The following is a 27508-nucleotide window of genomic DNA, read 5'->3' as shown; positions in this document are numbered from 1 at the left end:
GTGGCGACTCTTGCTGGTACGAAGTCCAGAAGAGGGTCAGGGCAGGCCTTTAGTGATGCTTGGACGTCCCACTGCGAGGAGAGCTTTGAGGCCCTTAAGTCCAGGCTGGTTTCTGCTCCTGTGTTGAGCTATGCAGATTTCTCGCGTCCATTTATCCTGGAGATCGATGCGAGTTATAGTGGTTTGGGAGCTGTCCTTTCCCAGGAGACAGAAAATGGCGTAAGACCAGTGGCTTATGCTAGTAGAGGCCTCCGGCCCACGGAGCGCAACATGAGCAATTACAGCTCGATGAAACTAGAGTTCTTGGCACTTAAGTGGGCCATGTCTGAAAAATTCCGTGACTATCTGATGGGGCACAAGTGCATCGTCTTTACAGACAACAACCCACTGAGTCATCTCAATTCGGCCAAGCTTGGGGCGACAGAGCAGCGATGGGCTTCGCAGCTTGCCATCTTTGACTTTGAAATAAAGTATCGTTCGGGTCGCAGTAATAAAAATGCAGACGCGCTCTCCCGGAAGCCCGAGGTTGTATCCAGCGCCATCGGTCAACTCTTGCCTGGTACGCCAGTCCCCAAGGTCCTTCAGGAAGTGTCACGTCCAGCTCCGGGGGCGACGGTGACCCAGTCCATCGTTTCGGTCCTCCCAGGCCAGTCCACTGTCGACATTGGTTCCTTGCAGGAGGCGGATCCGCTCCTGAAGGAGGTCTTGTCTTTCTGGAGGAGGCAAACTCGGCCTTCTGCAGCTGAACGGCGTCAGCTTTCTCCATCAGTCATGGCTGTGTTACGTCAGTGGGACCGTCTGGTTGACCATGAAGGGGTACTGCATCGTCGGATCTTCCTCCCGGAGGGTGGAGAGGGGATTCTTCAGCTCCTCCTCCCAGCAGTTCTCAAAGAGGAAACTTTGAAACAACTTCACGAACAGCATGGTCATCAGGGCGTTGAACGGACCACCGAATTGGTCAGGCGTCGTTGTTATTGGCCAGGAATGTCCCTGGACATAAAGAGATGGGTACAGGAATGTGAACGTTGTCAAGTTGCAAAAGACTCTGGCTCGGTGCCACATAGCTTTATGGGCCATTTGTTGGCCTCCCGGCCAAATGAAATTGTGGCTGTGGATTTTACACTGCTTGAGCCTTCCCGAAGTGGTTTTGAAAATGTTCTTGTCATGACTGATGTCTTTAGTAAATTTTCTGTAGCTGTCCCCACCCGGGATCAGCGGGCTTGTACCGTTGCTCGTGTTTTGTTACATGAATGGTTCTACCGGTACGGGGTGCCGAGTCGCATCCACTCAGATCAAGGTCGTTGCTTTGAGAGTCTGTTGATCAAACAACTTTGCTGCTTGTATGGTGTTAATAAATCCCGCACCACTCCATACCACCCTGCCGGGAATGGGCAGTGCGAACGGTTCAACAGAACTCTCCACAATCTTCTTCGCACCCTGCCAGTTTCACAGAAACAGGACTGGGCTTCTTGTTTGCCACAGCTGCTTTTCAGTTATAACAGCACACCACATCAGGTTACTGGCGAGTCCCCCTTTTTCCTGATGTGTGGGCGGGAGCCACAGCTTCCCATCGATTTTCTTCTTGGTCGAGTTAAGGACCCGGTCCCAGGCGAGGTACAGGATTGGATCATTGAGCATCAAGCGAGACTTGAGGTAGCATTTGAGGGTGCTAAGGAGCGGCTGTTGGCTGCTGCAGGCCGCCGAAAGGAGAGGCATGACCAGAGAGTCAGAGAGGTGCCTTTTCAAGTTGGTCAGTTGGTATATGTGCGGGACCTTGGTGTCAGAGGTCGGCACAAGATTCAGGATGTCTGGAGCTCTTTGGTCCATCAAGTAGTGAAAGCTCCAGGTCAGGGTGCAGTGTACACTATCGCTCCTGTGGAGGCTTTGCATCAAGAGCGGACAGTACACCGTGACATGTTGAAGGCTGTCGTCAGGCCCGAGGCCCTTACTCCACCCCCGGAGGAGCAACCTCCCCCAGCTGTGCTGGAAGCTGACAGCGACTCTTCTGTTGATGATCTTTACTTGCTGGTTCCAGAAACCCCATTGCCCCGCACCCCAGTGGTGCCAAGCTCGGTTGGCTCCTCACGCCAACTTCGGAGAGACCACCTAGGAGGTGGGTCCAGCCCCGGCGCTGCTCCACAGCCGGGAGGTTCTGTACCAGCTTCGTCGCACCCGCCCAGGGATCCACCCTGTTCCAGTCAGCAGGCTCCACGTCGTACACCTCGTTTAACAGCTGGTCTGCACTCAAATGTCTATCATCTCCCACGCTCCATCGGTCAGGTAGATGGTGCTACCAATGAGCAGCCCGTACTTACCGCTCAGTCTGCTCACTTTAGGCCTTGGAGTTGAGGTTTCACGGTGGTTCATCGTCGGGACGCCGATGCAAGAAAGGTGGGGTAGATGTGACCGGGTGAGTCATCTCCCCCCTGATCACTGCATGGCGCTGTGGCAGCCTGGCGCAGGTTAATGGGGGGACGGCACTGTTAGGTGATTAAAACAGCTGTGTTGGTCGACATTTTCCCTCTCTGCTCCTGCTGTGCAGTGCGTCCGGTGAGCTGGCCGGCGTGCTTGTTTGTGTCTTCCCGTCGTATCATTAAGTGTTGGAGCAACGGCGAGCTGGTGGAGCGGCGCTGTGTGTGTGATTGGGACAGGTGTGTTTGGTCGCTGTTCCCCCTCTCTGCCTCTGCTGTGCGGCGCGTTCGGTGAGCGGGCTGGCGTGCATGCCCGAGTCTCCCCGTCATATCACTAAGGTAAGCATGCCGTGTTAGTTATTGTTTGGTGTTTTACTTTTATTGGCCCTGGGGCTTCATCCTCCCGCTCCGTTGCAGTGCTCGGAGCGGCGGTGAGCCGGAGGGAGCGAGCGGTTCTGGTGGGCGCGTGTTGGGTGCAGTAGGGCTCAGAGGTAGGCTGCTCTAATTGTCTGCTGTTGCAGTTTTACATCACTGCGCTAGTTGTGACACTGTCTCTCTCTTGCTTTACAGCGGGGCGCTGTAACCAGCGGCCCCCACTCTCCTAGTTCTGCACACTATCCTGCGTCCTGGTGTGTTCCGGTCATCGGCCACCACAATGTTTGCTGCTGTTTTGTTTGGCTCGATTACATGGTTTTGATTAAATGAGTGTTGTTGCCGACGATAGTGACCTCGGAGACATTTAACAATCTATTTCTTTTTTTTCTTGTTTTCCTTTTTTTTTTCTTTTTTGTGGGGGGGCGGGTTTGATAATTGTTTAATTGTTTTCCTCTAATTTGTATTTGAATATTTTAAGAAGACTTCATTATGTTTAATTTGGTTTTGTATTATAAATAATTAATTGTTTTTGGTGTATGTGAGGTCAGCTAGACTGCGGCCATCCTAATTTTCCCTTTCTCCCTGTGGACAGGTGCTGTAGTCCAGCGCGGCGGCCCAATCCCTGGTGGTGGCTTCTTCACGTTTCCATTGCGTGTGTGTGCAGTGTCACGGGTGATATTATTTTCTTGGTTTGTTTCTCCTTCCCCTTGGTTTGGTTTAGGATCACCGTGGCTGGCCCAGCCCTGTCCATTCCCCTTTCTTTGGCCCAGTCTTTTAGTGAATGTGAAATATTTTGGCAACTATTGAAGTTTTATAGAAACAATATTGTGACAATAAATATTTATTTTTTTCGATACCTGAACTCTCCCCTGTGGTGATTCGAGCCTGCGTGACCTTTTTCATTTTTATAAAAGAACAGTAACTATTTCCTGGGGCGAAACTCCCCAGGTGGCGTTGTTGGCAACCACTCACCACTACTCACCACTCCACCTCGCCACACGTGCCATAAACATCACGAGCTAAAAGTAATGCCTGGAAAATGCTCAGTAACCCAAGAGGCAAAGCTCTGTTTCAGCTCCAAGTGTTAGCATCGAGCAATCTTCTGGATTTGAATAAAGTGGTTGACAGTTTTGCACAGAAACTGGTGAAGAAGAAATACTTGTTTTACACTACAGCTCACATGACTATACTGTTATGGCTGATTAATGAATAGAGCAAAAAATAATCAGAGCAAACATGACCACAGAGTTCACACACACCCACATCCACTCTCACACATCATCATTCGAAGGCATAGTTCACTGAGTAATGAATGTCTTTTTTTCAAGATAAAACTATACATTTTAGAGTGTTGAAAGTGGCCTTTTATTGTGACCGTTCCAAAGCACACCTGTGCACTAATCATGGTGAAAGAGTAGATGGATTATCCGGGTGCAAAGTGAAATACTCACTAACAAGGATTTTAAAAAATGGTGCTCAAAATCTGGGAGAAATCACTTTTTTGTATCCATAAAAAGTCTGAAATCTTTCGCTTTCATTTGTGAAAAATGGGAGCAAAAGCAAGTGTTATTAATGTATGTGTTCATTTGATGAGTGTACTAGGCTGACTCGTGTCAGAAATGCCACCCAAACTATTGACGTGATCTGTGGACAGAATGTTCTGAAGCATCAGAATTATACAGCAACACAATGTTTTTTTGATGTACCCCACTCATCGTAGCCCACTGTGAGACATAGTTAAATTTGCAATATACAAACAGGGTGAGATTTGTGGGGTTTGAAGGTCTGCCTGTGGAAACTACGCTTGACCAAGCACACTAATGAAAAACAAATTGAATGTGACCATAAAAAACAAGGATTGTTTTGTCATGACGTGACAAAAAAGGACAGAAAGAACTTTCAAAAGAGCAAACTTCTGAAGTAGAATCTGATCAATGACATGGACAAGTGACAGATATACAAAACACTTAATTACACTTACTTAACATAATCCTTTAAAACATGGCTAAAACATGCTTAAAATAACCTGGTTCATACAGCCATGGATGGATTAGTGAGTAGCCTTCTGGCACGGTCCAAGGGACTGTAGGGGTCGTCTAACCGGAAGTTGCATATTACTTATTATTGCCAACTTGACTGTGGAGCCGTTCATGTGCAAAACTGACACCAGAGGAGTAGGTAGAGTGTAGCGTAAGGCCAAGGCTGTTGTATTTTTGTTGTGTTGTGTTGGGAGTGAGAACATGTTGTCCATGCACCTAGTAAGTGATTGTTGGATTTACGGTTTAGTAAAATTACATACATACATACAACATATTTGAATACAGTCCCCTTAGTTCTTACTTGTTCAATGTTCCTACAGGCACTGTTTACACGTGTGTGTTTTATGTGCTTGCTCTATTAGGTGCTGCTGTAGCAGAGTGTGTATCAGTTGGCCGAGGTGGCAGCCCACCTGCTAACCTCCCCTCTGCTGTTGCTCGTTGGTTAGCATTCAGCACTGTCCAATCCCAATAGTCTGTTCAAATTACTCACCCAATCATTATTCAGAGCTGCCCCTCCATTGTGTGCGCAGATGAAGGGTCAATGAGCTCGACTAGGTTGTAATCACACTTTCGAATTGTTTCTTAGTCTGCGGCGTACAGGTTTACACACACGCACACACTTAAGCAAGTTGATGTGCACAAACAGCAGCCCCCTGCAGTGCCATAGATCAATACTGTTTAAAGCGTTGCTGTGCACTGGCAGGAGAGTGAGGTGAGTGCAGTGAGAGTGTGCTCTAAAATGCCACAGGCTTAATTAATGATTACTCTGGATGAAGTCCTTTGGTTTAAAAGAGCGGAGAATGGACCCCATGAGATCTCCACAGCAAAATGGCTCCCCAGCGGATCTTTAGTTGGCTGTGATTTAGGCAGGAGTGGACTAAAACCACACTCTCTCAACATGACAGTCTACAGAAGAGGTCAGTAAATAGTGTTCAAATAATGTCCTGCATTGTTACAGATAGATACTTTGGCCAAAGAATTATATTTACTGATATTTTATTAATCTGCTGTTAATGATGATTTTTGCTGTGTGTTTTCGCATCACCACTAGTCGGCCCTTGTCGACAGCTTTTCGGTTGACTGAGCACGTTGAATGACCAATGGAAGCCATCAGTTGGAGAAATCACTGTGATTGGCTGTTGGTTTGGTGTGTCTGGGCCTTATGAGCAAGTCTATGCTGGTGATGAAAAATTAAGTACTTCATTTTAAGGACGCATAATATCCATCTCTAACACAACCTAATTGTAATACACAATTATTGTACTCAAAACAGATATGCACCTCACAAACACAAATGATAATTTGAGTATTAATTACATATTGATATGTTAACAACAAAAAGCCAACGTATTTATTTACCCAAAAGATTTAGAGTATATATTGTTATAGCAGCAAGTGTCATTGAACGCTTTCACAAGACAGGACACTGATATTGGACGATTCAGTCAACCAACTCATGTGGAATGCCTTATGATGTGAGTAGTATGAGCAGCATTAATGTTTGTAGTCTATAAGCCGACCAATCAATCCATGTCTGAACAGCAGGGAGTGACAATGACAACTTCTCTCCGAGGAAGTGAAGACTCTGAGCCAACAGGTGGATGCTGGAGTGGAGGTGGGGCTCTTGAAATGCTCTCACAACAGCAGTATCCATTTCAGCATAGCTTTTAGGTAAACAGTGTGACAACAAAAGAGTGAGCACAGCACACTGGCTTCAGTGCACCACAATGATTAAAAGGGTTCTTCAAAATTAGATATGTGTTGTAGTCGGAGAAGTAGGAGATTTGAGTGTAGAGTTGGATTAGCTTGCAGACTTCCATTAATTTACAGCCCAGTCACTAGGCTCAAATGTTAGCAGTTAATGTTTCTGCAAACCACAGATACATCAAAACTGGGTGTTTTTAATGAGACCTCAGGACATCTCCAGCCATGTTTATGGTTTAAAAATATATATATAAAATATATGTATATATAAAATATATACATATATGATGTTTTCCTAACCCTAACCAAGTGGTGTTTGTGCCTATACCTAACCTGAGCATATTCACAACATTGTGATGAGAGAAAAGTTGAACCGTAGGAAAGTTTTAACTTATCTGTGGATTTACATAAACATACTTTGCCAACATTTATTCTTAAAAATATTTTAGATTTATTAATTACATATTGATATGTCAACAACAGAAAGCCAACACATATATTATTTCCCTAAAGTTAGACTTTTCTGGATTTCTCCATCAGTTTATATTCAGTCCAGCCAGGCAGACATTTGAATGTTCTGAATTCACATTGTAACAACTGATAGAAACTATAAGACAACATCATTATCTTTATTTAATGTTCTAGCAGTTGTAAACTGATGTAAAAACTCTCGGCTTTTGGATTAACTAAACAGGAAGTACATTATGAATAAGTCAGAGGTAGTGAAATCCCGGAGGACACAAACTTTCCGAATTTCCATCTCTGTGCAACATCACAGTCCTCCCTCAGTACAATCCAGTACAGCCAGAATTCCTCTGATAATGAACCAACAGCTGCAACAACTGCACATTGTTCCTTCAGCTGGTTGCCTCAGAAAGTTCAGTAGCAATCTGGATATGGCTGCAACAATAACAATATGATTGCGGTACAGCTCAATTATTCAAATCATTCAAAAACATGTTTTCTATAATACATTTTACCACACATCATTACACATTTCAAATTTAAACTGACAAGGACTTGACTGTCTCCAGAGATGTAAAAAACACCTTCACTCTCTGAGTACAATCCATTACAACATAACTTTAGTTGTGTGGCAGGCAGTACTTTTTTGCACCTTCATTTGTGAAAAAAGGGCATTAAAAGGCATAGTTCAGCATTTCAAGAGAGACACTAATTTGCTTATTTCTGAGAGTGAGATGAGAACATTGATATCAGTTGATAATAACAGAGCTGGAGCCGGGATGTGGTCAGCCTAGATCAACATAAAGACTGGACAGAGCCAGGTGTGTTGTTTCTCCCTACTTTCAGTCTTTATGCTACGCTAACCAAGTCCTGACTCCAGTCCCACACTTAAAGCAACATTATGTAACTGTTTTTCCTTAAAATAACAAGTTCAAAATCATTTTGATATTACAGTGACTTGTAATGGGAAAATGGTGACTCTGTCACAGCCACTCCGCTTCCCTAATGCTCGTTTCTGCGCTTTGTAACTTTAGTAACAGGGTAGCATCACAGTGTATAGCGCTTTACGGCGGTACATCACACACAGAAACAACTGTCACTGATTTTGGTGAAACTGCATAAAATTTTATTGAGAACATGTTTTCTGGGTTTCCCTTTGATGTCCTCTGGCTGCTCCACCTAAACTCTCTGTGATTAATGGAGTTAAAATCCAAATGCAGAAACAGAGGCAGACAAGTTCAACAACAAAAATGCTTTAATGAAAACTGATAACCAAAGTCCAATAATCCAAAATCCAAAAATGTGATGAACAAAAAGGTAGGGAATAAAAAAGCCGGGAACAAAGAGAATCTTTAAACTAAACAGTAAATCAAAGCTACATGTTGGCTTCGCTAGCTGCTAGACTCTGTTTAGAGCACCACTGTAAATGTATGTGGCTACACCGCTATCGCAGCAGCTTCAGACTGCGTGGTAATCAGGTCCGGGGACAGAAAGGGCACCAGAGCCAAAACCTGGCGAGTAAGCAATTGAACTGGGTTCAGCAGCATCTATGGACATCAGGACAGAGGTGAAGAGACCAAAGAAGATGTTGACGGGGGAAGCTAAGAGAGGAAAATGAGATGACAGCTTCACTAAATAAAAGGCTGCAGACAAAAGACTGGAATCGTTGCTGTTGAATAGTGAGTAATATTAGCTGGCTTGCTCAGTTACATGTCTTGAGTTGATGCATCAGGGAGCGTATCTTTAAAATTGAAATGACCTTTTCTTATTGGTGGCTAATACTGCAGAGATAATATTTTTTTCGCACAATTCATTCAGAAAATCATTGCATTTAAACAAAACTTTAGAGGTCATGTCATGGTGTAAATCTAAATTCAATTTAAAATTCAATTTAAATTAAAAATCAAAAATTGAAATAATCCATCTTCCCCCATCTAAACACAATTTTAATACGACTGTCTCTTTATCTATCTAATGTCAAGCTTTGGGTGGGTAAAATATCAGGAAAGAAGCTAATTATGTACACATTGAATAGGCACTGAGGTATTTTTTCTGGCAATCTAAGAGCTGAGAAGTGTTAGAGCTGTTTAGGCAAAGCAAATAGCTTCCCCATGGGTGATAACACTCACTTATAGTGGCATGATTGATACATTTTCAGAAACACACAGGTGGCTATTATAATTTGGATGTGCCGTTGTAAAGATCGATACAAGAAAAATGAAGTTACAGTGGAGAAAATGCTTCCAACTTTATCAGAGTGCCATTCCCCTGCTGAGAGATCTGTGAGCTGCCACTGCTGCCTGGATATAAAACAGGATAAATTGATTCAAAGGGCTAATCTTTTTAAGAACCACACTGACTTATTCATTCTGACCTCCACACCTTTACACTCTGTCTCACTACATGAATGCCATATGGAGTCATTCAATATGGATGAGGTTCCTTGAAATACTGGGCTGATTAAAGGTGCAATATGTAAGAATTGGTCACCTGTCATACTTAAAACAATTAGGGGGCAGCATATCGCCAGAGTTACTGCTAACTCCCGTTAACTTTAGCTGCCCATAGCTAGTTAGCTCAGTTAGCAGTGCAGCTAGCGGTTTGGACTGGGAGCTTGGAGTTCAGGGGAGTGTAAGTGTTCACATTGCTAGCACAGGGGCTTTAGACCAGGATGGGTCGGGCTAGCTCATTAGCATGCTAACTTCATTAGATATCTTTGGAACAAAATACATAGGTATCATAATGTTAAAACTGCTATTTATTGACATTCTGTTGGTCATTTTTGTTAATTTTTGGGGTTGGGGTTAATGGTTGGTAGTCATGATTTACATTTACTCCATTACATGTACTTGAGTAACTTATTTGGGTAAATTGCACCTTTTTGAGGAGTTTTAATGTAGCATACTTTAACTCTAACTCTTACTTAAAATCTTTACTTTTACTCCATTACATTTGAAACAATTTATTTGTTATTTTATGCGTTCATGCACTTTCTGTTAAGATGCAGGTGGTCAGCTGGTCCCTGGGTTATCGAATCTACCACAGCCATGCCTCCACATAAATCTGCTTAAAGCAGCAGGAGTTTGGCCTTCAAATCAAGCTAGCTGCTAATATATGTAGATGAACTAACAACACACACCGTAGTGAGCTGCAGTTGTATGAAGTCTATAGAACATCAGAGAACCCATTACTGACAGAGAGATAAGTTTGATAATATATACACACAGTATATCATGCTTTCTGCCCTAACGTAAATATTCAAGCTAACGGTGTGTGAGCACCCAGTGCCATGCATTTAACTAGCCATGCTTATTGCCGTAACTGGAAAAGTATAAACCAAATGATGCACACATGGTCCTCACAATTGCTGCCAAAATGTAACGCTATGAGTGAGAACAATTTGATGCGGATCCTATTAAAAATGTATTATTCTTCCACAACACAATGGAGATTATGATTCCATATGCATTGTTTGTCAGCACCCATCAAATGCTGACACTTTGGGATTGTTGGTGAGGTTGGTCACCATCCCAAAGCGCCAGTGCCCAGCAGTCTACATGTCGAAGTATTGACAGTTCAACACAGAACAATGGTAAACAGGTATTAAACAATAAACAATAGTATTTTACCATGTGGCTGATGGTAAAACGCAGCCACATGGAGAGAGCCATGTGGCCATCTCCATGTGGCAGCCCCCAATCATTAAAAAGTGATTGTTGTGAAATTAATATCTTTAAAGGTCAGGTAGCAGAAGATGTGGATGTGACCAATGTGGTCTTCTATATATAACTGCTTTCCATATAACATTTTACTTGAAATAGTGTTTTTACAGGCTGTTTATGAGCACAACATGTTGAGGATAATAAATACAAGTGGTACTCCATAAACCTGATATTCACAGCACAGATGGCTATCATTGTCACATAACCTCTGTGTGTGTGTGTGTGTGTGTGTGTGTGTGTGTGTGTGTCTGAATGTGTTTCACAGAGCAGCAGAGGCTATGTCATGTATTGTCTCAAGGGAAATCTGAGCATTCATATCAGCACAACCTTTCTTTAAGGTATGCGGAAACCCCTAAAACACACACACACACACACACACACACACACACATGCACATACACATTGAATAGGAGCCATACAATCTTCAGTGATTAATGTCCCAAGCCAAGCCACATCACAAAGCCAGCCCAGCTGAATGACGAGAAGGTGTGTGTGTGTGTGTGTGTGTGTGTGTGAGTGTGTGTGCGTGTGTGTGTGTGTTTTGAAAGCTATCAATAATACGTGTTACTTTTGAATCAGAGCATTTGTAATTAAATGGCAAATCTACTCGGTTATTTTTATTAGTATAGTGGCTGCTCTATACTTGAGGTTGTACTATTGGTTATGGTTTTTTACTGAATTAAAAGTCTAACCAACTCTCTTCAGTAAAATTGGGTACATTAATAGTATTTTGTGGAGGTTTTATGTTCTACTTTACTGAGCTTTGGGCCGACTGTGGCCTGATGACCAAACCATGCGACTCAAACCTTCAAACAACACCACTGAGTGCCTGAATTGTTGGACCTGCAAAAACACTTCCCTAGTACTTTGTTTGAACAACAGGAGAATATAGTTCAAAACAATATTACTGCATTCCTTCTCAAACAGGTGATACAGTCAATATTGCAACCTCTTGCTCACATCTGTTTGTCTTTGACAACAGGAGTTGAGCCAGATGATTTCAAAGCAGGTGATCCATGTCGTTTTAATAACTATAAACCTGTGTCTATTTTGCCATGTTAAAAATATAAAGAAAACATTATTTTTCATCTAGATCCTAATTCTATTCTTTGAAACACCATGGTCTCTGGAAAAATCCTTGCTCTTTCCTCTTTCTCAAAATTACTTGTACTAATTTCAATCAGGAGAGACTCGTAATTGTTTGGGTGAACATGAAGATTTATTGCCATGTGTACAAAGAGAATGAGAAAGTCTTTGGTAGTTAATCTCCACCACGATTAAGTAATATTTGGGGAGGTGATGAAGCTGTGCATAGAATAGGAAACCCCCCCAAGAAAAGAGGAGAGCGGTTTTTGTCCGGTGCGCTGCAAAATAGTATTTTGAATCCAACTTAATGCCAAAGAGATCCCACTGGGATGGGTGGATGTGATGATTTGAAAGCATTGACAATGTCTGCTTTAGAAAGCCACGTGCCCTGGCCTGTTGGCTTTATCAATTTAATGGCATTATTGACGGTGACAAGTGTTGAAGGCTCACATGAAATGCAGCTGTTAACACTTTGAGAAGGCCGGAGCAAGGTGTGGACAGAAAATTATATATTGGGATCTTAGGGGGGAGGAGAGGACCCCGACCTGAAATTTTTGAGAAAGGCCAGTGAGGAGATGATTGATGAACATGGAATCAGTTGAGAAGATGCTTCTACTAGTTAACATTTATAGATATAGAGGGATGATTGTTTAGATTGTTTTTTGAACCACGATGGCTCTCCTGCCGGGGGTTCCAGGGTGGAATGGTGCACCAGGGGCAGACTGACCGGGGGTGGGCGTCCTGAAGTGGCTGCAGATGTGGAGAAAATGCAGTTGTGGTATGAGCAAATGTTTACATTAAAATTATTGCATATGGCATGTTGTTGAAAAGATGCACCTGCACCATGCTTGTCAGAGTAGACTGAGGGCGGGTGGGAAAGGAGTCCTGCGGTCATAGGCTGGAATTCTGCAGGTGTTGCAGGAAAATTCCAAGTATCAAAGCCAGCAGTTCGGTGACCAGTACGGACCAGTCTAGGCGGATTATGGCAAGCGATTTGGAGCGCAGCTTTGCTGGAGAATGCTTTATGTACAGGTAGAATATGTTCAACATTTTTGAGGTTAAGGTCGCAGATGAGGGCTGAATAGGCATTTAGTTCTTGCCTTCTTTTGGGAGAAGTGGAGCAGATGACGTCCCGGTAAATGCCGGAGCAACAAGAAATGGCCCGATAGCAGAGCGGGTGTTAAACGGAGAAGGAAGAGTAGGAAGTTTAAATCCTGCATCCCTACAGTTATTATGGGAAATGTAAGGTCCCTGGCTAATAAGATGGACTAACTGGACGCGCTCGCCAGGACGCAGAGGGAGTACAGAGTCCAATATTATGTGTTTCACGGAAATGTGGCTACATGAGCAGAATCTGGACTACAACGCCACCATCCATGGCATCATAATCACTGCAGGGTGCCTTGGAAGCCACTGACTGGGATGCTCTGTACAAACCACACGGCGAGGACATTGATGGTCTTACTGACTGCATCTCAGAATACATTGGGTTCTGCATGGACAACTCCATCCCCACTAAAGAGATCCGCTGCTACCCAACAACAAACCATGGGTTACCAGCGACCTAAAGGCCCTACTCAATGAGAAAAAGAGGGCCTCAGGGGACCGAGCAGAGCTCAAGCGTGTTCAAAGAGAACTCAAACACAGCATCAGGGAGAGTAAGGACAACTACGGGAGAAGAACAACACCAGGGACGTATGGAGTGGGATGAGAGAGAGAACCGGCTTCCAGAGGAGGAGGAGGAGCAGCTGAGGGAAATGAACAACGAGCAAACGAGTTCAACCAGTTATTCAACAGGTTTGACTCCAGCTCCCACACCCCCAGCAGCCCCCCTGCTGCTCCTCTGAGCAACCACTCCAGGACACAACCCAACACCACTGTCTGCATTATGTTCTTCGACTTCTCCAGTGCCTTCAACACCATCCAGCCCAGGCTGCTGAAGGCCAAACTGGAGAACATGAGGGTGGATTCTCCCCTCATCACATGGGTCAATGACTATCTGACGGGCAGAACGCAGTTTGTGAGATTACAGAACTGTGTGTCTGATCGGCAACATAGGCGCCCCCCAGGGAACTGTGCGAAGGACGCAAACAGACTGAATAGACTCATCAAGAAGGCAGGGTCTGTTGTTGGCTCTAAGCTTGTCACCCTGGAGGAGGTGGTGGAGGACAGGATGCTGGCAAAACTGCTGGCAATCATGGACAATGCCTCTCACCCTCTCCACAAAACTCTGGACAAGCTTAAGAGCAGCTTCAGCAACAGACTTATTCAACCCTGCTGCCTAAAGGAACAGCACAGGAAATCATTCCTTCCTGGTGCCATCAGACTTTATAACGCACACTCCATAACACACAAATAATGCTCTTTAAATGACTATCTATCTATCTATCTATCTATCTATCTATCTATCTATCTATCTATCTATCTATCTTTCTTTCTTTCTTTCTTTCTTTCTTTCTTTCTTTCTTTCTTTCTTTCTGTCTTGTGGGTAACCTGTGAGAGTGATGTGTGTGTTGAAGGAAGCTGCTCTACGTCATGGCAACAAGTGAAGACAGCATGTTACAACGGGTGAAGTTAGCCAGCATAAAAGTGTGTAAATAAGGTCAGGACTCCAGCATAACCATGTATTGTGTTACTGTTGAAGACTGCATTAAAGCTGCTGAGTTTGACAGTATCTGTCTTCACTCTTCATTCATTCAGCAGAGTTGTCCTGGCTGCTAGAAGCTAGTTACCAGTTAATAACAAGCCAAGATATATTAGTATAAATAAACAGCGTGTTCCTTACTATGGTTCAGGGGCGGCAAGTGTGGAAGGTAACGTATGTTGCAGCTTGAGGAATGTATGCCTGCCTATGTATGGCTTGGACGGCTAAGCCACAGTATACTGAGTTACTTGAATGTGTTATAATTAAAATATATATAGATAATGGCATTTTTGGCATAAACTCATCTGACGTCTCCACAGCTGTTAAAGCTGACTGAAAGCTGATCCAGCTGTGATGTGAGGAAAGGACCTCTCATTTCTCTTAAATCATATTTCCTTGGTCCTCTCTCCTGTGGTTTCCATCTCCACAAATCCTCAGTGGGAGCGACTAAGATGCAAGGAAGTGAGGGAGACGTGGATGCAATTTAGAAAAATACCCAGACATGTGTGAATGCTCTGAATATTATCAACTTCCATCCAGTCAAAAGCATAGCGGTGTAGAGAGTTAAAAAAACTGTAAACTCAGAAATAAAGTAAGAAAAGAATAAAGTGTTAAAAAGGGTTAAAATTAGACCAAAGAGAACAGGACCCCTTATACATTTTTTGTTTACTTATTTTTATTGATTTAATCGCTCACGTAATTTCACTGCAGCTTAAAGCAGTGAAGTGCTATTTCACATCCAGGCCGCTAGAGGCGCTTATCGTGCAGGAGCACAGCATGCAGAGGAAGAATAAATGCTCCCATTTAAGGTGTTGCCAGTGAGATAGTTTGCACATGTGGTAAATGAAATGGGTTTGTGAAAGATTTTTGTGTTAATAGAGATTCATGTATGTATGCTAACTCGCTAACGCTAGTGGACTTGTGTGGTGTGGAGTAGTATGTGCGAAGAGCTAACCCTAACCAACAAGTGAACTTTCAACATGCACTTAGGAAACGTTTTACACGCAATATGACATTTACTGGTTACATTTGTCATTAGATGGGCATACAGTGGTTCATTTCCGAAAACCAGAAATGGTATTGTAATATAATGTAGCAAATACATGGCAGCGCTATGTTGTGAGTCTCTAGAGAGAACAGTGCCATTAAAGGTGCAATTGCACAGTTTATTTATTTTTTTGCAGTTAAAATGTAAGAAATATTTCTTTGGTTTTGGAAAATGTAAATATTTTACTAAACAAATGAAACAAGAGCAAATAAGATTACATAGTTTATACGATTAAAACGCCATTTCATGTTGTTAGAACAATATATTAAAAACGGTTGTATTAAGATGGGTAGAACAAATTTAGATAGTACGTTTCATGGATACAGTGAAATACATTAAGCTTAAGAAGCTCAGCTCAGCTAGCGCAAGGATGTTATGGCCACATTTTGAAAATGGGACTGAACAGAAGGCCATTAGATTACAGCTATTTTATTGATACCTGAAGTATGTATGTTTTTCTGCTATATGGAAGAATAAATCCATCCGTTGTGAAGTTAACAGCAACTCAACAAGAGTGCTTCCTCTATTCTTCATCACAGCACCACATAGGAGGATAGAAAACCAGTTGCCCTCTGACCCTGAATGTTAGGGAGGCAACAGAGGCAATGCCGTAAGTTAATATATTTGATGTTGAAATGCTTTGGGAAAAATATTTGATACTTGATTTATAAAGTGAGTTTATTTATTCATGTTTCAAGTTATGTACAATATAATCTTTTTGGTCAGCGTTTCAACACACTGCACTGGAACACTACACTCTTTAACGTATTTCTTGAGTGCTCACACTTTCTAATTATTTCCAGGTTAATGTGACTTTACATTACATGTGACTAACGTGAGTTTTTCAATGTGGCCTCAGACTTTTGTACCCCACTGTATATTAAACTGTGTATTAATTGTTTTGGTTTTTTCCCCTCACTTTGAGATTCTCAGTCAGAATGCTTCAATGTCTGTGTAGATTAATACAGTCATACAGTATCCGTCACCAGGGTGACACTAAGAGCCAGACAGCAGCCTGCTATATGACACACCACATTAACTTTCCAGGCAATGTCTTCTTCTTATCTAACACTGTCACATGTGTCATGTTGTCTTGCATCTCCTTGTTGAACAAGAAATCCACTGATAGAGGAAGCACAGCTAATTTGAGTTTGAACACTAGATAGCTACATAGCTCCTCAGCTGTCGCACATTAGAAAATGTAGCTGCAAATGTTAAGCCAACTCACTGTAGATGATTGGGGTGGTTTCCACAGCACTGCAAACAAAACGCTAATTGAAAGCTTCAGTTACTAGCTGAGACATTTTGCTTGGTGCCTCTGCTGGCTCTGCTGTCAATCCGGCATTAAAAAAGGCTCTTCTGCATATTCTGGCAATGAGTAGCATTTGTCTAAGGATGTTATTATTTATTCAGTAAAAAAAAAAAAAATATTCACTGAATTATGACACTTAAAATTGCGTTGAGATCATTTTTGACGTTGTTGATGTTTATGTGATTTGAGTTGGACTTTGAGTTAGTTTAAAACCTCTGGGGGTTTGTTGCCAGATGACATGAATTGTCTTTCATTCTTGCAAATGTGAATGTCACCCTTTGGAAAATTGGTGGGTCTTTCTCTCTCTCCTGCTCTGACTGACTGCCTCCTGAGGTGTCAGGTTAGGATGTCGCTCTCCAGGGTTCAGTCTGAGTCAGCCACTTAGAAAAGTGTAACTCCTCAATCACACACATGAGGAGTCACATATGATGAATTGCCAGGAAAGAAATGGGAGGTTTACTTGAAGTGCAGTGTCATGCAAACATATTGTAAAACCATTAGAAATATATATCAGCCCCTTCTACAACATAACTGTCAGACAAGAGAATGAGAAAATGTCATCAATTACATCATCCAGCTCTGAGTCTTTTGCTTCTGATAGTAGCAGCATTATGGTTATTTACTCAAGCTGCTAACCCTAACCCAAATTATAGTCTGACTCACACATTTTTGCTTCACCAGGTTAGCAATGTAGCCATGTGGTTACTCCTACTGATGATGTAAGTGTGCAGTCGCAGGTGAGTTGATATGTGTACTCTGCTGTATTAAACTATGTATTTTTTACAGCTTGGGTTTGTTTTTGTAGCTCTTGCCACTATTTTGTCAGTTATGGTTACACTGTGCTCACCAAAGTAATTGGTAATCTATTAGAATGTGTCCAACATTAGCAAGAAACATGATTAGTCAGTCATTTGGAAGGTGGCAAACGAACTTATCCAATTATTTCTAAAAGAAGCTGAAATTGAACAGTGCACCTTTGTGACAGTTTAGAGACTGGCTGAATAGACTTTGACCAACCACACTTGTCTTAGTTGTGTGCACTTATGGTTGTTGCACTATTCTATTCTTTGCAATGTCACAACATCTCAAAAATTCTGTATTAGAATCACTAGTGTTGATGCACAGAGATAAAGAAATAATATTGAGGTTGATTTTCTTAAGAGGTCTAGGTAGATGGCCTATTTACAACACATCTCTTGCATTGATTTGTCCTATTGAACAAAGCTTATCCAACCAAAGTACATCTCTGCAGAACCCCAGAGAAGTTCAAACTGTAAGTTTCTTTATATCGCAACTTTACGTCTTTTTAGGATGAATTTTCTATTTTTCTCTTGTCACATAGCCGTGCTTATGCACTACGTAAGTTTAGGCACAACAAACACTTTCTAGGGTTAAGAAAACATCATGGTTTTGGTTCAAAATACCTGTTTTGGCGGCCACGGTCATGGATCCCTTTCACGTGATGTCATGGGGAAGCAGATGTTAACCAAATGGAGATTAGCATGGTGCAACAACTTGCTGCAGTAATGCTTTGCAGAGAGAAAAAAACAAAAGCAAAAAATTAAATGAGTCTGAATGAGTGGGGAAACGCAGTCGACACAGGTTTTCTATTCTTCAGCAACAGGTTTCTGTTAACAATAGTGTGGTAGCTAAAGACTGTATACTGTTGCTTGGCAGCACCGTCAGCTGCTCCAGGATGCCTTGGGGAAGAAAGAGATGAGAAAGTAGGGAGATTTCTCATTCCTTCACTATTTCCATCATTAGCTCCAGAAAAAACTATGTGTCAAACTCTGCATTTGACATTTCTGATTATAATGAAGCTATTTTATATTTGAGAGACAATGATACAATTCTGAAGAAAACTAACATAGCAAGAAAAACAGAACTCTTGAATGTTATCAAAAGCACTACAACACATGTGAATGATCTTTTTGGAGGCTTTTTATCGTTTTCTGTTTTGTTTTTTTGTTCAGCCACATTGTTTCCACTATATGTGACAGACATCTCTCTTGTATGTGGGTGGAAAAAGGCCATGACAACATTTTATAAGGAACAGATCACTGGCAATACCAACACCTGCCACACCCATTTAATGTGTAATGCCAATGATTGAATTTTGTTATTCATGGTGTCTCTGTTTTGCTGTATACATGTTTCATGTTACCACTGTGTGCACACCCGCAGTGACAGAGATGACTTCTGAGCACACTTTTACAAACCAGTTCTCTGAGAGCCACTCAAGTATTCTCTGCATTGCTTTGTCCTGGAAGCCTCAACAATACACCTCTTGGCCAGCCATGCTATCTTGATTGCCACAGTAACAGCTTCTCTCCCTGAGGACCAATCAGTCAGACTCTTTGTCAATAAAGCAGACTGTGTTCTGCTGCTTGGCTGAACTGACCCTTCGCAATTGCTGCTTGACCCATGTCACAGTGCCGACAAGAAAATACACACCAGTGGCAAAGAAGAGCTGCTGTCAGCTGACACAACTACTATCCAACCAACACAGCTAAAGCTCTGGACCCAGGTAAAGGGAAAAAGAGACAAACATTTGGCTGTGTTCATTTATCCAATTTTTATTTTGTGAATTTTAAACTGCTCTGCGTCATCAGGTTTCGCCCCTGAATATTTTACTGCTCTGGTTCAATTCAATTCATCTAATGTTACCAATTTTAGACCCATTTCTAAGCTCTTGTTTTTAGCTAAGGTTTTTGAAAAGACTGCTAACTGTTATTCATGGAAATAACATCTCTGAAAAGTTTCTGTCAGGTTTTAGAAAAAAAACAGCACTGAAAACATGCAAGGTTTTGCAACAAGGTTTTAAATGACTTATTGCTGTCAGCTGATGCAGGCCATTCAATTCTTGTTCTCCTGGATTTAATGCAGCAATTGATACTAGTGACCATGAAATCCTTTTGGACTGTCTTCAAACATGGGTGGGTATCAGTGGTAAGGCTCTACAATGGTTTAAGTCATACCTAAAGGACAGGCTTTTCTTTGTGGGTACCGCTGACGCCGGGTCAAGTGCAACAGGTGTTCACTGTGGTGTGCCCTGGGGGTTGGTGTTGGGTCCAGTCCTCTTTAATTTACATGCTCCCTCTTGGCCACCTAATACGCAGACATACTATCAGTTTCTATGTGTTTGCAGGCGATACTAAGATCAGAACACTGTAAAACTGCAAAACTGCCTTCATAACATCCACAAGTGGACTTCTCAAATGACAGCAGTGCTCTAAAGAAAATAACAAGAAACTTTATTTATAATAGTGTATAATAATGTAATAATTTGTGATCATACTTGAGAGATACAGACTGAGAAAATTGTCCTGGTGTAAATGTGGCAGATTATCTAATCAGGAGATGATGATTTGTTTTTGTGTCACAAATAAATACAGGTGTCTGTTCACTTCTTTACCTGATGAAGACCATCTGCAGATAAAATAATTCCAGTCAGATCCACAACAAATAAGACTCGGGGAAAAGACAGAAGTGTGCTGGTGCTTTTCTTCTTTTTTATTTTTTTAAGTTACTCACTACTCACTGTCCACCACAGATCGTAGCGATGAGTCCCACCCAATCCCAGTCAGGACATTAAATTGGAGAAGGTTTCACCGGAGACCCATTGCTCGAAGCTGTACCCCAGCCAATCTCTGTTACCCAACATTCTCCACCTGTACTGAGCTTGAAGTACTAGGGGGGCTATGGAACTGCCAGTCTGCAGTCAAGAAGGCAGACACCATTTCAGCCTATGCCTCCCTGCAGACTCTCCACTCCCTGGCCCTTACAGAGACCTGGATCGCCCAAGAAAATCCTGCCACTCCAGCTGCCCTCTCAACTGCCTACTCATTCTCACACTCCCCGAGACAAACAGGTCGAGGAGGAGGAACTGGACTCCTCATCTCACCCACGTGGTCCTACCAGGTCCTTCCCCTGGACCATCTACCCAGATCTCAAGTTCCCTCTTGGATGGCATGGAGTGACACTCACACTCCAACATGTTGTAGAGGGCAGATTTGCCCTCTACAACATCCGCAGGATCCAGTCTTTCCTCACAAAGGACGCAACGCAACTCCTGGTCCAAGCGCTGGTCATCTCCGCCTGGACTACTGCAACTCGCTCTTGGCTGGACTCCCAGCCTCCGCGACTAAATCATTGCAATGTATCTCAGAACGCTGCAGCGCGCCTCGTTTTCAATCTACCCAAATTCTCCCATGTGACCACCCTCCTCCGTGACCTCCACTGGCTTCCTGTTGTGGCCCGCATCCGATTCAAGACCATGGTGCTGGCCTTCAAGGCCGTCAATGGAACTGCACCCATCTACCTCCAAACACTGGTCAGACCACATGCCCCAGCGCGAGCACTTTGCTCTACTACATCAGCTGGCCGGCTGGTACCGCCATCGCTGAGAGCAAACAAAGGTTGCTCAGCGAAGTCACAACTCTTCTCTGCTCTGGCGCCTCAGTGGTGGAACGAACTTCCGACCAATGTCAGGACAGCAGAATCACTCGCCATCAAAAGACTCAAGACTCACTTGTTCAGACTTCACCTTGACCCCATATAGCATGACTCCCCCCCCCCCCCCCCACCCCCCCCCCCCCCACACACACACACACACAAACAAAAAAACAAAAAAAACGTATATGCACTTGTATGTCTTTATCCTTACCACTTGTGTACTTAAGTTAACCTTAATAAATAGAAGCTACCATGCTTAGATGAGGGCTTGAAAATTGTTTCTATTTTTCTTTTCTACTTCATCAAAGGTGATATGTTGTGGTTTCTTTCTTGTGACAAATGTACTTATTGTAAGTCGCTTTGGACAAAAGCGTCTGCTAAATGTAAATGTAAATGTAGTCAAGTAGCTTTTAAGTCAGCACTTTTGTACTCAGACTCAGGAAGTTATTTTTCATGACTACTTTTACTTGTACTGAGTAACTGTTTATGGAAAGTAACAGTACTTTGGATTAACCTGTCTGAGAAGATCAGGGCTGCAAATTTTGCGTCTTTTATTAACTTTTTTTTTTAAGGCACTTTGTAACTGTGTTTTCAAAAGTGCTGTATAGATAAAGTTCCTTCTTCTTCTTCTTCTTATTATTATTATTCTTGTTATTATTATTATTTTTATTATTATTATTATTATTGTTATAAAGAATATAATTCCTATGTCTTCATAGTCTTGGGGGTTAAGTGCTTTGCTTGAAAGGTACCTTAAATGCTTAAATATGCTTCACATGCGCCTTTCCTGCATAAGAATTAGGCATACTCCGTAAACGTCCTTCACTTTTTTGTGTATAACAACCGAGTGAAACCCCATATATGCTTCAGCGAAGAGGCTGTCTAGCTGTTTGTAGGATTCATTGTGTCTTACCCCACTCTGTTTTGGCTTTTCGCCCCAGCTTCAGCATGTCCACTCAGAACAGGTAGAAACACGTTTGCCTTTAGACATGGCTATAGATGGATGATCCCTTGTGTGAACTATAGTTTTTGTTATAGGCCAACATTTTCCTGGTCCGGGGGATTCAATCAGATGTTTCTATTGTTTGTCTAATCTCTGGGCTATTCATAAACCTCTTTCATACTGGTCAAAACACCCACTAACACCCCCTAACATCTGGCGTTTGTCTTCAATATGAATGTATACAATTGGCATTCGCTCGACTCTGCAGTAGTCATAGGTATTTATCATCTCCACCTCCCATTGGCTGTGATGGGAACACAACACCCGGATGGACATGCTAGTATTTGTCACTCGTCAGGCGAGAGAATATGATATATGTTGAAGTTTAGGCCGTTGTCTCATCATTACTTTTCCATTCGTCTTCGTCAAGCAACGCTTGAGCATTATACCGTCCAGATGGTGCTGAGTTTGAAAGAGAGACTGAAGTAAAAGTTATAAAAAGTAACCACTGTCAGTGGCTTGTGTGCCTGTCAGCTGCCTTATCGGTACCCACACTTCTCAACAGAGATGAGAAAGAAGCAGGATTCTCACTCTTTAGCAACTTCTGTTATCAGCTCTGGAAAAAACTGTGTCTTATTCAGAATGTTACTAATTAAGACTTCTTAAAACACGTTTTAAGGCTTCTGGATGTATTCTGATGAGGTATATGATCTACTGCATTCTGCTGTTCCCTGTTTTTCCAGCGCTTTCATGATGACGAACGTGACACAAGGGAAACAAAAGAAAAACATAACGGCAAACTCACCCACTGGCAATGTGAAAGGAGTTAATTGCCTATTTTTATAGGAACCTGTATAAGGAACCTGCGTATATGCTAATTTCTGTGTAAAAGTGGTATTAGGAAGTCCAAGTCAAGGACTGTGCCAAGTCTGCACTTGATCACTAATTCCATTTGTGACAAAATCTCAAGGTGCAGCCCAGGAGGGGAGAGTATAGTGAAATCAGGATTACATTTCTGCTCTTCGCCCAAGATGTCCTCCATGCTGGTCTTGCCAGACAGTGACCTGCAGCACACCCTGAACCACTTTTTAACTGATTGTGAAGCAGTCAGGGTAAAAGTCAGCACTTCCAGGTCTTGGGTCATGGCACTCTGCTTTAATAATGAGTTCAGAGTGAGCTACTGCCACAAGTGAAGAAGCTCAAGCTTCTTAGAGTTTTGTTCACAGAGTGTGAGATTGACAGATACTCAGCCTTTTGGTGAACCTCTGAATTTGTCAGATCCAAAACTGATGTCAAGGTCTGAGGTTTGGATATTAGCTAAGGGATGAAATGACAAATACAAAAGGCCAAAAAATGAGTTTCTCACTCATTACATCTGGGCTCTACCTTAGGTGCAGGGTGCTGCTCACATTAAAACCACTCTTCCTTCATATCTGTTAGAGCCAGGCGAGGTTGTTGAGGCATCTGATGAGGGTGCCTTCTGGCAGTCTGCCCCCAGGGCAGACCTTGAACATGCCGGAGGGACTGTGTATTCTGTGAAGCCAAGGTGAAATGTGAAACGGGGAAAATATCTTTGAGGCCACCATGCTTATTTGAAGGTCATTACAAACTAGGACAATAAATAATAACAAATGTAATAATGAATGTATAAAAATGTTTTAAAAAAAACATATATTAAATTATTAAGTGGAAATCCTGATCCATTAAAACTTGAGTGTCATTTGGGGCTTTTGTACAACATTTCTGTAGTTTATGTTAACATTGTAAAGGTTGTAATCTAAAGAAATGTCCAAAAGAAAAGATAAGATCTGGGAACACAGCTGAAACACTACAACAAACTCTGAAAGGGCAAGTGCTTGCCTCCTCGGTATGCTAAAAATGAAGCACTTAAGAATCTACAACTTTCCAAAATAAACAATGCCACAATTTTGCACACTTTGTGAAACAACTGGCCAGCTGTGTGGATCTGTGAAAGTGGACAGGGTTTGAACTTCTGTCAAGCTCTCTGTTCATTACACCACTTCTTCAGTCACTTTGCACGTGAACAACCAAGAGCAACACCAAGAATGTAGTCAAGAATAGACTTTTTACAGGAGGTGTCCCTATTCCCATTTTGTTAATCATGCTGAGACTGTGATGACACACTAAAGATAAAGTGTTTCTGTTGATAGATCAGGGAGTCAGTGGGACGCAGCCATGAGGAGGTTGGAAGGAGGAGTCAGGAAGATGGCAGGCTTTCTGCTCTGCTTTCTAGTGTTTGTTTCAGAGATACTGAACCCCCTACCACATCTTAGCAATTAACTTGGTGTGTACAGTATTATTTTTTAATGATAGGGATGAAAAATACAAAAAATATCAATCAGGTAGAGTGAAACCAGAGTTTTAAGAACATCGTTCTTATCGTTGTATCGTTGTAATTCTTTGTGTTCCAATCTAAGGTAACCATACCAAAGATAATTTGAGGAGTCAAAAAGATTAAATTAATCTGAACACAATTCCCAGGACCAGCAGACAGTAGCATTCACCAGCAGACTAATCTAATGTAAAGTTCTGGTAATAACATTATCCATCATCCTCACTTTTAAAATAAAACTTACTAAGGGTATTAAAGCGTCAAAACCCATTGTCTTTGACTCCTGCTGGGTCGTGCTAATTACTGACAAAGAGCCATATGCATCTGCTCATCTGACTGAAATAAGAGGTGGAGTCCAGCAGTGTCGATTTGTTTCTTTGACAAGCTGTCACCAGCTGCACTGCCCAGGGGTTTCACACTGTAAGAACACTGCTCCCACTCCACAGAAGACATGATTAACGCTCTTATAAAGTCTTGCTTTGCGTCGTCTGTTATGTCTATTTGTAGCAGCCTACCTAGCTTGTAATGTAAGATCATCACTAATTAGAATGAAAAGCATGGCGACACAGCGCTGTTGCACCTGCATCACCACATGAAAAGACTTCAAAGGTACTAATGTCAACACAACAGGGAGAAGACAAAGGAGATGAATAATGCACACACACACACACACACGTTCAACTGCACACACTCATATGCACCTCCGTATACAGAGAGAGAGAAAGGATGCAAGCTAAGTTGCAGAAACAAATCCCAAGGGAGCAAGAATGAGAGATTTAAAAAAAAAAAGCGACATTAATGCATCTTTCATGAGCTTGGCCCCTTGGCCTCAGAGTCCCTCAGCAGCCTGGCTGGCCAGCCGGCAAGCTAGCTGCTTCCCTTTGGCTCCTGGATTTCCCGCACTGTTAGCCCCATGCATAACATCTGGGGACTGGGAGCACTCTGGCTGTCACATGCTATCAGATTACCCTCACAGCCTGGTAACACCAGCACCCTGGACCCAACTACAAAGACAGGTGCCTCACACCATGACAGACTATGCTATCAGTCTTAATCAGTCCTTGTTAGTCTCCTTCTAATCCCGCTGTTGACAGGAGAATGACTACTCAGTGTTCAGGAGGTGTCCATTTGTTGGTTGGTTTTGTAGTATTAAGTTTTTTTCAACTTTTTCATCAGCTGTCTTCGGGCACCTCATCAACCACCACAATGGCTGGTAGCAGCCCCTTTTGGTTAGTGGCCAGACAGGGTGGGGGAGAATGAATAAATAAATAGAAGTAGGACCACCAAAAATGACGAGGGAAAAAAAACACTCAGTCCTGTTGGAGCCCGCTCTCGTCCAGTGGGTGGGGAGCTAGTCCCAATTGGTGCCCTCCCAATAGGTCAGGGTGTCTCAGCCCAGAATAGACATAGATCCCATTTACTTTTGATGTGGATCGCTTTCTTTAACATTGAGAGATATTTTTGTAAATTTCTCAATAAAAAATAATATTTAACCTATTTACATAGGTCTGTTCCCTGTTTGCTGCAGGCAGATGTGAAGACATTTTTCAGCAATTTATATTGGAGAATTTGCATCATGAAAGTAATTCTACATTGCCAACTAGGAGTTCTCCTTTGCACTTAACCATTTGATGATCATTGGGCAAGATCTTAGCTTATAAGGACTTTCATTTTAAGGGGATTAATGGACATTAATCCTGGATGAAAAATGCTCTTAATGCCAGCGTTATGCTACATCTGTTTATTCCACTTTGACTAGGTTATGACTCTGTGTTATGGTGTGATCAGACAGGTACATCCTGATGGGGGGAGCCACATCCTTTTCAAGCACAGGATCTCATGTCAAAAAAATCACAGCAACACAAAAAACAGTTATGTGTCATGTGAGATGCAGTCATGAAACTTTACAGGTGTGCAGTTGAGATAACTAGAGACCACGTTGCAAACAGATCACACCAGCCATGACACATGTAAACATGTTCAAATTGTGGTTCATAAATACTCAGTAGTCATTACTACATTATTACATGACACTACACCCATCTTCAAACTCTGCCTTCATTTTGATCTCAACCACACACTGTAAAGTGTCCTGACTGCATGTTGCATGGATGTGATGCTATTGCATTGACAAAATCTGTCCAGACAGTAAATGAATAAAAAATTGAGGACGTGAATATGTGAAAGACAATAGATTGAGTTTAGACAGTGTAGTTATCACCATGTGGAAGTTTTGATTTTCAATTTAATGTGGATATTTAAGTTGCTGTTTTAAATTGTTTTTAGCATTGCTGTTACTTTTAGGTTGAAATGTATTGGTGTTTTATGTTAACTTCCTGCCTTTGAGAATGTGACTGATTGACCCAGATTACCTGCACCGGTGGAGCTAGAAAAAAACAAAAGGAGAAGGTTAAACAAGTCTGGATGAGCGGGGAGATGCAGTCAACACAGGTTTTCCATTCTTCAGCGAGAACTGGAGGTGAGATTTTAAGTTTCTCAACATTCAAATCAACAGTAGTATGCTAGTTAACATTAGCCTTGAGGTCTACAATGTTTACTATTGCTTGGCATGAAGGTCAGCTGCTCCAGGATGCCTCTCTTTTTGGTTGTTGTGGCACAGATGTAATCATCCAGATTTAAATATCAAACTTGTTTGATATTTGAACCAATGAGTCTGTGAGCAGTTCCTCACATTACCAGATACAATGTGCTGAGCAGTTTTGAACAAGCACTACACTACTATTTAAAAAGTGCAGAAGAGTAGAAGAGCAATATACAGAGTGTGTGACTGACTGACTGACCACCGCTCAGTGTAGATTCTCATAGAATCCACTTCAGCTGAGCATGTTGGTGGTGTACCACTCAAACTTTAAGTTTCACAAGTTTGGTCCAATTTTAGTCAGGCAAAAAATTGTGTTTTTGCAGTCTGTAACAGCCAATGGTTGTGTTTC

The 27508-nt window shown here is 42.3% G+C and overlaps 1 long non-coding RNA gene across 1 annotated transcript; it reads left to right on the top strand.

Moving 5' to 3' along the window:
• The first annotated feature begins 2576 nt into the window (after nucleotides 1–2576).
• On the top strand, nucleotides 2577–3055 carry LOC141012858 (uncharacterized). The gene is made up of 3 exons (XR_012180416.1): nucleotides 2577–2750; nucleotides 2829–2902; nucleotides 2982–3055. It is a non-coding gene; the product is annotated as an uncharacterized lncRNA (long non-coding RNA).
• The last annotated feature ends 24453 nt before the right edge of the window (nucleotides 3056–27508 follow it).

This window comes from Pagrus major, chromosome 18, assembly GCF_040436345.1.
Source record: "Pagrus major chromosome 18, Pma_NU_1.0".
Taxonomy (NCBI): Eukaryota; Metazoa; Chordata; class Actinopteri; order Spariformes; family Sparidae; genus Pagrus; species Pagrus major.
This window is presented reverse-complemented; position numbering and strand designations above follow the sequence as displayed.